This window comes from Hyla sarda, chromosome 9, assembly GCF_029499605.1.
Source record: "Hyla sarda isolate aHylSar1 chromosome 9, aHylSar1.hap1, whole genome shotgun sequence".
Classification (NCBI taxonomy): domain Eukaryota; kingdom Metazoa; phylum Chordata; class Amphibia; order Anura; family Hylidae; genus Hyla; species Hyla sarda.
In genome coordinates this window covers 162,246,204-162,259,426 of record NC_079197.1, presented here as the reverse complement: position 1 = coordinate 162,259,426, position 13,223 = coordinate 162,246,204, and positions in this window count along the sequence as shown.

Here is a 13,223-nt window from a genome sequence, read left to right as displayed (position 1 = left end):
GTCAGGCACTCAGCTGCCACCCATTTTCACTTATTTGTTGTCTGTCTCTGTGTATCCCCTCAGCCGTGAGCCGGATCGTGCCTATTCAGGCTCCCTCTATTCCCACAACTCAGGATACAGCAGGTCAGTGTTACAAGATAGCAGCCAGAGTTGTTCAGGTACCATCCCTGTTCTCACTAGCATCCAACTTTGTCTACCGACACCCGTTACTGGCCCGGACAGGTTCCGACGCAGCATGTCGCAACCCTCTGACATTGAGGACACCCTCTCCGTCCCCGAGACCCCAGCAAGAGCTTCGGACCGGGGTAGCATGTCCTCCTACCGTACCTGGACAATCCCCAAACTGATGCAGGAACTCAGGAGGAGGGGCACCCCCTTTCCGGCCTCAGCCAAGAAAGGGGAGCTGTTCAACCTGCTGGGCACAGACCGGGCCCCGCCGGCGAGGCAGGCAGCAGCATCGGACCAAGCGTCCAGTGCTTCACTTTCGCAGCTCCACACCATGATGAGCCAGGTGCTCACATCAGTGTCCGGGCTACAGGATAGACTAGAGGACATGGAACGCGCCAGGGTCACGGACACAGCCCCAGGCCCCGCTGTCCTGTTGCTTCTACCTCTCAGGCTCCGCCTTCAGGTATGCTTCAGCCTCCCCCGAATGTTACACCCGCACACTTTATCCCGGCAGCAATTAAAAAAGACATTCTGGAGGGCAAGAATGTCAACTTGGCTCTTCTGCTGATAGCCACCACGGACATCAATGACACCAAAACCGTTGCCTGTGGCGATCTCGCTGTCACCTTCAAAAGCAAAGATGCCAGGCTTAACAGGAAACTAACAATTAACGAGTTTGTTATAGCCTTTGGGCTATATAGAGACGTCATTTGCTCAGTTAGTCCCAGTCGCAGGGAGGAACTTGATTTGTACCTCCACAAGATCGCACAAATGGCGTACAAACACGGAGGGTCCACTTTCTAGGAGTACCACAAATCTTTTGCTGCTAAGGCAGCTGCTTCTTTCGAGCAATTCAATTACACGACCAACTGGGGAGCCGTTGACACTGAACTTTACTGCGAGCATTTCGCAGGTCTAAAAGCCCCCTCCTGCAGCTGGTGCGGGGTCACTGCACACACCACTAATTGGTGCCCCCTGAGCAAAGATCAGGCGGATACAAGCACCAACAGGAGCCAAAATATCTCCATAGGCCCCAGTCAGAGGAACTCTCCTGCTCTAGACAGGCTAGGTAGGCCGGTCAGGTTTCTGGGCAAGACTCAGATATGTAACAATTTCAACCTCTCTGCATGCACCTACAGCAACTGCAAGCTTCTCCATGTGTGTTTTCTCTGTTTCCGGGCCCACCCCAGCTCCATCTGTTCTCAAAAAGGCAACCAGGCGTGACTAGGCGTGGTGCGGGTTGACGCCCTGGCCCGCATTCTAGCCAGCCACCCTGATCCCTGCTGGGTCAGATGGTTAGTTGGGGGGTTTCGCGAAGGCTTTCACACAGGGTTGGTCGCGTAGCCTCAAAGCACGTATGAATGCCTTAACCTTCAGTCAGCACTCGCTGAACCCACGGTGGTGTCAGAATTGATACAAACTGAACTTCTGAAAGGCTTTATGATCGGCCCTTTTGATGTACCCCCTTTTTCTGTCTGGAGGGTTAGTCCGTTGGGGCTAGCCACTGGGAAGTTTTCTAATAAAAGAAGGTTAATCTATGACCTCTCCGCGCCTTACTCTTCTAACATCCCTAGCATCAATGCACTGATCCCTTCCGATCAGTTCAGTATGAAATATTCCACTATCGATCAAGCCATACAGGCCATACTACAGCTGGGCAGGGGCACGTGGCTCTCCAAAGCTGACATTACCGACGCCTTCAAACTTCTCCCCATCAAGCAAGACCTGTGGCAGTGGCATGGTGTAAAATGGGCAGGCAAGTATTACTTTGCCACTAAACTCACCTTTGGAGCCAAAAGTAGCCCCTGGCTTTTTGATCAACTAGCCACGGCCTTACACTGGGCCTTACAACATGTCTCCAACTGTCACTACACTATCCACTATCTGGACGACTTCCTGTTGCTGGAACACCCTGGTCACAGTCCCTCTAATCTCAGGTCACTGCTGAGGCTGTTCAAGGAAGTTGGGGTCCCAATCGCACCCCATAAGACCGAAGGCCCGTCCACTCAGCTCACCTTCCTAGGCATCATCTTAGACACAGAGGAAATGCAAGCCAGGCTTCCCCAGGAGAAACTGGCTAGGATCCGTGAGGTTATCCAAAAAATTACAAAGTGCCACACAGTATCCAGGGTGGAGCTCCAAAGCCTCCTAGGCATGATGGCCTTTGCGATGAGGATCATTCCGCAAGGTATGTCATTCATATCCAGACTCCTGGACTTGCTTCCTTCAGTTTCCGGGCAGAGGCATGTCATTCGAATTGACAGCGAGGCAATGTCAGACCTGGCCATGTGGGGTCACTTCCTGAATAACTGGAACGGAATCTCGCTCTTTGTCCCCTCAGCCACGGAAACATCCCCCTCCGTGGTTTCTGACGCCTCAGCCGTCGGTTTCGCCGCTCTCCATGGCGCACACTGGCTGGCCAGTCCTTGGCCTCAGGACATACTGCTTATCCCGAATTTTCACGAAACTTCGGCCTTATTTGAGATCTATCCAATAGTAGCAGCCGCTGCCATATGGGGTGATTCGTGGGTCAACTCCACTGTCCGCTTCAGATGCGATAACATGGCCACAGTAGACATCTTAAGGAAAGGGCGTTCTAAGTCCCCGCATATCATGCGTTTTGTCAGGAAGTTTGTCTTGATCGCTCTTCAGCACAATTTTCACTTTTGTGTTGAGCACATTGAGGGTACTAAAAACACAGCAACTGACGCTCTGTCACGAGGTAACATGAAGCTGTTCTTTCAGGTACACCCAGAAGCAGACATCGTCGGGGTCCCAGTTCCTTCAACACAGTATCTCCAGATGGACTAACAGACTTCATCACAGTGGCTAATTCTTTAATCAGACAGTCCCTTGCACCCAGCACCAAACGGGCGTATGACGCAGCTCTAGCCTCTTTTTCCACGTTCATGCACAAACAAGGTCTCCCTGCCACAATTTCGGTTCGTTCCTCTCTTGCTTATGTCGGTTTCTGCCATTCTTCTCTTCACCTCTCCCACAACAGTATCAAGCTTCACTTAGCAGGGTTACAACACCATAGATCCTTCTCACATCCCGACGCACTTTCTCTACTGTCCACTAACCCTATTAAGGCTGCACTCAAAGGCATCCTTGTCCTGTCACGTCCCAAACCACCCTCCCGTGCACCAGTCACTGGCGACCTTTTCCGATCCATGTCCTCACTCCTGGACACTTACCCGTTTGGTCCCAGACTCAGCACTGTCATCAAAGCAGCGATCTACTTGGCCTTCTACGGATTCTTGAGGCCGGGGGAGTTCACACGCTGCGGTCGAAGGTCATGGGGTCTTCTCCTGAGCCAACTATCACCGCACGGGGCAGGGTTTGCACTCACTCTGTCTTCTACCAAAACCTGTAGATGGGGAGCCACCATACGCTATTTCCCCACTTTTCACCAATGGTGTCCGGTCCTGGCCCTCACACAACTCCTTTCCACGTTCCCTGGACAGCCAGCGCACAGCCCTCTTCTGCCGGTCAATGGGTCAGCACTCTCCTCTTCACAGTTCACCAAACACGTGTGGTCCCTTGTCAGAGTCCTGGGACACGAGCCTAGTGGCATTTCAGGTCACTCGTTTAGGATCGGAGCAGCCTCTGCAGCGTCTAAACACAATGCCCCTGCACACGTCATCAAGAAGTTGGGGCGCTGGAATTCTGGCTGTTTCGAGCGCTACGTCCCTGACCCGTCCACCGAGATGGCGGGGGTGTTTAAAGTGTTGGCTCTGTAAATTCAAATAAAACTCAGTTGTACCCTACCTCCGACTCTTTGCCCTCTATCAGGCATACCCACGGTCGCGGTAATTGGGCACACCTCATCCGCTAGTTTTCCCTCTTAGGTCCTCTAGATGGTCTCCTGTTTCCAGGTCGGTAAGTACGGTCAGTATTATACAGTTTGTACAGGTCCCACTCTAGGCTCTTGGAGCCATGACCACAAGTGTTAAGCCTAATTGGCTTTATTTGTGGGAGTGGCGTGGGGTATATAATCACCCCTCTCCCACATCTGGGGGCGTGTGTTACGTTGGCGTCACCCACCCAGCCCTCCCTCATTTCTCATAATTCCCACTAGGGTATGCCCTCTATCAGGCATACCCACGGTCGCGGTAATTGGGCACACCTCATCCGCTAGTTTTCCCTCTTAGGTCCTCTAGATGGTCTCCTGTTTCCAGGTCGGTAAGTACGGTCAGTATTATACAGTTTGTACAGGTCCCACTCTAGGCTCTTGGAGCCATGACCACAAATTAAGGTTTCTCTCTTATATTTGACCTTTAAAAATATGGGCAGCTGTCCCTTGTGTAAATACTTGTGTTCTTACTATGTACACAATACTACCTCCTAAACAAAATCCCCATACCTTTAGTTATAATCAATATCAGCAGTGCGTGCTGAGACCAGGGCTGCTTTTGTGATGTAACCCTTTCCTTGCTGAGAATTCCCCTTCTGCTGTTTAGTCATCATCAATATTAGCATTTACTGCTTAGGCCAGAGATGCTTATATGATATAGCTCCATTGTTTTTGTTACCCTGTTGCTGTTTTTATTTATTTATTTATTTATTTTCATTTTAGCTCACACAGCACCTTGAAAACTCAATGCATAAACAACCCCCCCCATGCCATCTTTAGTAGTGTACTGCGTAATCATTTCCCAGCACAATGCCAGCCTGTTCAAGCACTATATTATGGCACAGAAGAGAGAAGTAGGTGCTGTCCTGTGATTGCCCAGAGAAGTAAGGGACAGGAAGTCCAGGTGTGTGTACTGATTAGTGTTGCTCGCGAATATTCGCAATTCGAATTTTAATAGCGAATATTGCATATTCGCGAATATTGCGAATATAGCACTATATATTCGTAATTACGAAAATTCTTTTTTTTCGCATATGCAAATTTTTATGCGCATATGCGAAAAGTTATGCGCATGTGTGCATATTCGCGAACATTGAGTCCTCCCTTATTTAATGGTATAGGAAACTATTACTAGTACATCAACTCTGTAATTTTTTGCCCAGTGAAGCCAATAGGCCCATTGTGGTCTATGGGGATCTCACAGCATGTAAAGCAGTAAGCTAAGCAGGACTGTCTTGGCAGCACAGTGGATGAGAGACCACCACAGGTTTGAGTCCTGGGGTGGGACAGAGTGTTACAGTGTTGTGGTTTAACTTTACTTTCCTGGAAAAGTTTCTGAGTTGCCCATAGCAACCAGATTGCTTCCTTAATTTTTCAGAGGCCTTTTCAAGAATGAAGGAAGCAATCTGATCGGTTGCTATGGGCAACTGCACAACGCTTCCTCTACACTGGTTTTGATGAATCACCCCCATAGAGGGAGATTAATCAAAACCTATCCAGAGGAATAGTTTCTGAGTTGCCCATAGCAACCAATCTGATCGCTTCCTTCATTTTGCAGAGGCCTTGTGAAAAATGAAAGAAGCGATCTGATTGGTTGCTATGGGCAACTCAGCTGCTTTTCCAAGAAAGTAAAGTTAAACCACAACACTGTAACACTCTGTCCTACCCCAGGACCCAAACCCTTGGTGGTCTCCCATCCACTGTGCTGCCAAGAAGGTCCTGCTTAGCTTACTGCTTTACATGCTGTGAGATCCCCATAGACCACAATGGGCCTATTGGTTTCAATGTGCAAAAATATATTTTTATATATATATATATATATATATATATATATATATATATATACATCCATATATTCGCGAAATATCGCAAATTCGAATATGGCCTATGCCGCTCATCACTAGTACTGATATCCTACTTCCTAAAATGGAAAAAAATGTAAATACCTGTGCACCATGAAGGAGCTGTCAGGGGCAGTGAGATCACTAAAATCATCTTGTCACCCAAAAAAACATGCAGTTTGTTTATTTTTATTTTTTTTTAAATATAGGCATGCTTTAAAGCTGTCATCAAACCATATTTTCTAACTACATATCCCTTACTACATCCCTCCTGCCCTTGTTTTCCAACCTTTAGAAAGCTGTGTATCACACCTTTCCCCTTGCCCACATTGTCTGAGCTCCTGGCAGGAGAAAATGGGCATTCCCCAACAGAACAGAGCCACCTAGTGGCCGTTTTTTAAATCACATTTAAAACATATTAAGGTAAATAGTTCAACAAGTAAATAGCAAAGGGTCTTATAATTACATAAGGAACAATATATTAAAAGTTTAGTTTGGTGACAGGTACTCTCTAAAGATACCCTATATTAAATTTGAAAAAAAATAACTTTTTATCATCTTTTCAAATAAAACAAGATCTAAACTACATAAAAAGAAGCATATTACTATTGCATTTAGTAGAGACAGCATGTTCATACCCTCATGTGGTTTGTCCCTGCCGCTCTGTTTACCAACAATACATTTTCGGCTTAATGATTCATTTTCATGCATCACGCCCTCAATAAATCTACAGTTCACACCTAGGTACTCCGCATTTACACATAGTAGATGTTCTCTAGATTGTCTCCACTGATAAATGTAGAATGGGGAAGCAATGTATAACATGAAATAAAAAAATATCTTTATTTATGGAACCGACAAGTACTTGTCACTAGTTTTATGCTGCCCAAACCCCATGTAGCATGGGACACTGATTTGTCTCAGACAAGACTGCATGACTCTTCATGATAACAGCACCGCCCCCATGACTCTTGGACATGACAGTAATTAGCATAATGTCATGATCTGCAACATAATGCTATGTTAACCTGGAGGTCTGTGCATGGTTCTTCTGTCTGGTTTCTGTCACACCCTGAGGTCCAGTATCACATTAGTTAATTTGACCTTTCTATGTTCCCCAGTGACACAACCTGGGCTCTGCCTTAAAGGGGTACTCCACCCCTAGACATCTTATCCCCTATCCAAAGGTTGCACCCAGCATTTGTTTAGAGCGTCGGGTGCAGAGCTGGAGCACCAGAGGCTTGTGACATCACGTCCGCGCCCCGCCCATGATGTCATGGCCAAACCTCCTCAATGCAAGTTCATGGGAGGGGGCGTAAAGGACTATGCCCCCCCCCCCCCCACACTCTTCAGCTGCACCAGGCAGCATCCACGCTACAAACCCCCCAGTCTTCAGCTATGCCCTGCTTTCCAATCGATAGCACTACACTCCTCCTTCTGTTGCGCCCAGCTGCCCATTCCCTCCTGCCCCCAGCTTCTGTTGCGCCCCCTCCATCCTGGCTTCTGTTGCGCTGGCAGCCGTGTGTCTGTGTGTGTGTCGAGGGGGAGACTATGCTACCTAATGTGGGGAACCTATGCTACCTAATGTGGGGAATATATGCTACCTAATGTGGGGAATGTATGCTACCTAATGTGGAGAAACTGCTACCTACCTAATGTGGGGGAACTGCTGCTTACCTAATGCTTTTTGTCATTTTGGCCACCCTGCCAGTATTTTTATATTAAAATGCAATGGCTGGTATTTATCCAACCAATCCTCCAACTCCCGGAGTGTTGCACCATAACCTATACCAGATTTTCCTAACCAGAGCGCCTCCAGCTGAGGCAAAAGTACCACTCTGTACAGCTGGAGGCACCCCTGGTTGGGAAACACTGACCTATACTATATACTACTATATAGTCCAACATGCTGGGAGTTGTAGTTTTCCTTTTTGGCAGCTGCTGAGCCACAGACTATATCAGAGCATGCTGGGAGTTGTAGTTAGTAACTAACTTCAACTCCTGGATTTAATTAAAAAAAATGTGATCAAAAAGTCACATCGAAACAAAAATGCTACTGTTAAAAACTAGAGATCGGGGTGCAAAAAATGAATCATAATACAGGCCCGTATAAGGAGAAATTAAAAGGTTATAAGGGTCAGAATAGGACAAAATTTTCCCCGCATATGTGTATCCTGTGATGTTCTGCATATATAATTAATTATGCAAATTACCATTGGCGTTATTTTTTTGGCAAGAAAGGTGGCGACCCTAATCATCACACAGTATTACAGCTAAAGATCTAGGGCCCTTGGATTTGCTCCTTTACTGCATCTCTTCCCAGCTGCTCCCCTATGGCCATAATGGTGTCACTTATAGGGCGCAGGTACTGGCTAATACATACAAGGTGGGGGGAGTCCGCTCTACACAAACTTGTTATTCTTATCAAAATGTTTTTAGGGTGCGACCAAATATAAACATCACTGTGGGGGAGATTCTCAAAAAATTTTGCACCCCCAAAAATAAATTTTGTGATAAAATTTTGCCGCAAAAAGGATCATCCACATTTTCTAAGAGCTTTGTGCCACCGTTTACACCGTTCACGGCAGTTTTGTAAAAGTGGGCGTGTCCATGTATATTTTCTGCTTTACATATATATATACATATATATACAATACAGGAATATGGGTGCACTACTGTGGTAGATGTAACAATGACATTGGCTAATCCCTCAACACTGATGTTAAAATTGAGACATTCGCCAGTGTATCCTTATATGAAGGACACACCAGAGCCCGCACACCAACGCCAAGGTTTCTCAAGATGGTGCGAGACCTACGCTAATCCTACCTGTGCTTGATAAGCAAGGTGTGTAAACTCCAAAATTAATGCGCCTTGAATATCTTCCAGGCAGCATTAAGGTAGCACCTGTGAGGCCAGGCACCCATATTAGCCAACTCAGGTGGGGCTTGCAGCTTGCCTCCCTCCTCCCATTGCATGTGTGCTCAGTCATGCTGGAGGGTATCTGGGAGGAAGTTGTGAGCCAGCCGAATGCTGCCGTAATTGCCCACTGGCCCCTCTTTTGCTTATCAAGCACAGGTAGGATTAGCGTTAGGTCTCGCACCAATTTGAGAAACCTTGGCGTTGGTGTGCGGGCTCTGGTGTGTCCTTCATATAAGGATATACTGGCGAATGTCTCAATTTTAACATCAGTGTTGAGGGATTAGCCAATGTATTGTTTACATCTACCACAGTAGTGCACCCATATTCCTGTATTGTATTATTCTAATTGTTACACATCCACACCGTTTATCTGGTGTAGGATTCTATTGTGGCACTTGTAGTCCGCTGCAGGCATCCTCCATTGTATGCATTTTTATGCTGGGGATCGCCCTTAGCAACGGACTACAAGGGCAGGATCTGCTCCCCCAGTATAAATGCACAACCGCATTTGGGGTTGAGCACTTCCAGCCATTTGAGACCACGTTTTTTGTTGTTTGTATATACATATATATTTTCAAAGGGGAGAAAGTCCAGTTTACATTAAAAATTTCACTCAAGCTTTTTGAGTCTAGAAATCACAGAAATGGTTGTAGTTTTATTGTTTTAATTTTTTAGTTTTTTTTTGTAAAAGGTGTTATTTAAGTAATTATTAAAAAAAAAAGAAATCATTATTATTGAAAAAAAAAAAAAAAAAAATATATATATATATATATATATATATATATATATATATATATATATATTTTATTTTATTTTTTTCTTGGTCATTGCACTTGCACTCACATTTAGGGTGCGTTCCCACAGGGCGTATACGCAGCGTATTTGACGCTGCGCAAAATGTATGGCAGCAGCGGGAAATACGCTGCGTATTCCTTGCTCTCTATACACACAGGGCTTTCCGGCGACAGCCCTATGTGTGTAGTGAGTTTTGGAGGCGGAGCCGCGCGTCACAGATACGCCGGCACACGGCCCCGCCTCCAAAACTCACTACACACATAGGGCTGCCGCCGGAAAGCCCTGTGTGTATAGTGAGCAAGGGATACGCAGCGTATTTCCCGCTGCTGCCATACATTTTGCGCAGCGTCAAATACGCTGCGTATACGCCCTGTGGGAACGCACCCTTAAAGGGGGTACTCCGGTGGAAAACTTTATTTTTTATTTTTTTTAAATCAACTGGTGCCAGAAAGTTAAAAAAATTTGTAAATGACTTCTAATAAAAAATCTTTACCCTTCCAGTACTTTTTAGCAGCTGTATGCTACAGAGGAAATTATTTTATTTTTGAATTTCTTTTTTGTCTTGTCCACAGTGCTCTCTGCTGACACCAGAGGAACTGTCCAGAGCAGGAGAAAATCCCCATTGCAAACCTATCCTTCTCTGGACAGTTCCTGACACAGACAGAGGTGTCACCAGAGAGCACTGTGGACAAGACAAAAAAAAGAAGTTCAAAAAGAAAAGAATTTTCTCTGTAGAATACAGCCTCTAAAAAGTACAGGAAGGGTGAAGATATTTTAATAGAAGTAATTTACAAATCTTTCTGGCAGCAGTTGATTTAAAAAAAAAATTTCCACCGGAGTACTCCTTTAAGCTCAGAAATGTTTTATTTATACAGTTATCGCTTGTCTGGGCACTAGAAAACATGGAATATTTTGTGAGATGTGTCCACCAGAATTTTCTGGGATGTAAAATTTGGCGCAAACTCAGCAATTTTGGCACAAAAAAACCCAATATGGTGGCATTATTTGAGCATACAGAGTGCCCTGAGTCTTAAACATTTACAAGCAAATGCTGGACTTTACAATTTTACCAGATTATTTTGTCCCTGATCACAGCATCGGTGAGGGTCCCATTGGTCAGACCCCCACCAAACAGCTTGTTATACCCTATCCTGTTAAGAGGGAATAACAAAACTGAGATGGAAATGCCACTTTAGTTGACTACACCACAATGCCAGCAACTTCACTGGTGACTGGTACTTAAAGGGGTACTTCGCCCGTAGACATCTTATCCCCTATCCAAAGTATAGGGGATAAGATGTCCGATTGCGGGGGTCCTGCCGGCACCCGGCGTTCGTTTAGAGTGTCGGGTGCAGTGCCAGAGGCCAGAGATGCAAAGACTTGCATTGAGGGCCACGCCCCTCAATGCAAGTCTATGGGAGGGGGCGTGACTACCGTCACGCCCCCTCCCATAGACTTGCATTGAAGGGACATCACGAGCGGGGCGTGACCGTGACGTCACAAGCCTTCACCTCGCATCGCCAGTCATCTGAAGCTCGATCCGTGCACCGGATGTCTGGGGAGCCGCAGCCAAGATCGCAGGGGCACCATGATCAGACATCTTATCCCCTATCCTTTGGATAGGGCATAAGATGTCTAGGGGCGGAGTACCCCTTTTAGCCAGAATCAGATCAGGACTTCAAGCCACAACATGGCAATGGACTCTAAATGAAATAGTTCCCCTTGGTTTATAGTTGGACTTGTAGTTACTTGGGCCAACCATGTATACAGAACAAATACATGATGTCATAGTGTCAGGACACATCGCCCATAAAATCTAATCGGTTAGCTGTGATCATCAATAGAAATAGGCCCTAGGGAGAAGTCACTGGCTCCATAGTCACATCCAAGGGGAGTTGTTCTATGCTGGACTTTGACCCGTTATTGTGTCAGAAGCAGAGCAACTCCAAAAGGTCATCTTGTGGGTCCTGCTGGTATTCCCTAAATCCTTTGTAGTTTCTTTCAAAGTTAAGTCATTACCCCAGGGATTTTCATCTTTAATGTTGAGCGTCATAGACCATATTCGAATTTGCGATATTTCGCGAATATATGGATGAATATTCCTCATATATTCGCTAAATTCGCATATTCGTAATATTCACATTTTTTTTCGCAGCTTTCATAAGGCGGCTGCCTAAGGCCTCCACAATGTATGAATTTTTTTTGAAGGGACCTACCTACTGTGGGCTTCTACCTAATATTGGGATTCCCTACCTACCAACTGGGAGTTTCTACCTAATGGGGGGAGGGAATTATCTACCTACCTATTCGGGGCTACTATCTCAATGGGGGTGATCCCGTACTACCAAATGATGGCTCTCTATCTAATTGGAGGGGGGCATTGCCTACCTAATAGTGTTACCTACCTACCTACTGGGGCTTCTACATAATGGGGCTTACTTACCATCCTATTGGGGACATCTATGTAATAGGGGGGATTACCTAGCTATCCTAAGAAGAAGCGTTGATCCAGCAATGTGTCAAACAAATCCTGCTTTATTGAAGGTTCACGTAAAAACAGGTACAGCAACCAAAGCTAACATCATACGCGTTTCAGGCACATGCGCACCCTTAGTCACTGACGGAGGGTGTGCATGCGCCTGAAGCGCGTATGATGTTAGCTATGGTTGCTGTACCTGTTTTTACGTGAACCTTCAATAAAGCTGGATTTGTTTGACACATTGCTGGGTCAACGCTTCTTCTTTGGATTACTATTGCACTCAGCTGTGTGCAGGATCCATGCAAGTCCATTGGGTAGAGGTGAGCTGGATTTCAGAACTTTTGCTTTATTGTCTAGATTACTTAGCTACCTACTGGGGCCATCTACCTAATGAGGGGATTATGTGTCTACTGGGAATTTATATTACAATCCTATATCTTCCCGCCCCCACTTGTAGTTGGCTGTGGCCATGGCAGGGCCATCTTGCAGCATGGATATCTTTTTTAATTATAAATGTCAGTGAGGGCCTTATGTTCGAGTTTCACCAAAGGCCTCACAATGTCTAGAGCCATCTCTGGTCACAGTGCCAAGACCAACCCTAAAAACCAGCTGTATTATGGCTGCCTGAAACAGGCCTTCCTTAGTAGAAGTAAAACTGGCTTAAAGGGGTTATCCAGAAATAGAAAAACACTGCTAATTTCTTTTCAAAAATAGCTCCACATCTGTCTCCAGGTTGGGCGTGGTTTTACAACTTGGCTCCATTCACTTGAATGAAACTAAGCTACAGAACCGCGCCCAAGCTGGAGACAGACGGGGAGCTGTTTTTGAAAGATAGTAGCTGTGTTTTTCTATTCCTGGATAATCCCTTTAATGTGGAAAAGGAACCAAAATAACAATGTCCTTGTCACTAAAGCAGCAACAAACTGCATATTCCGGAATTCAGGAATGAACAAAGAAAATGAATCACCAAAAATTCTGAAGGACACACCTTCCTGTCCATTCATAGTAACGAGGATGCCCTGGTCATGATGTCACTCAGGTCACAAGTTGCCCATGTCATGCAGGGCCTCCGTTTTCTAATCCCTGACCTCAATTTTCTTTATGTGAAGTTCTGTCCTTATCTTCTCATATCAAAACTGGGATGCTTCATAGTAAGGTAGCA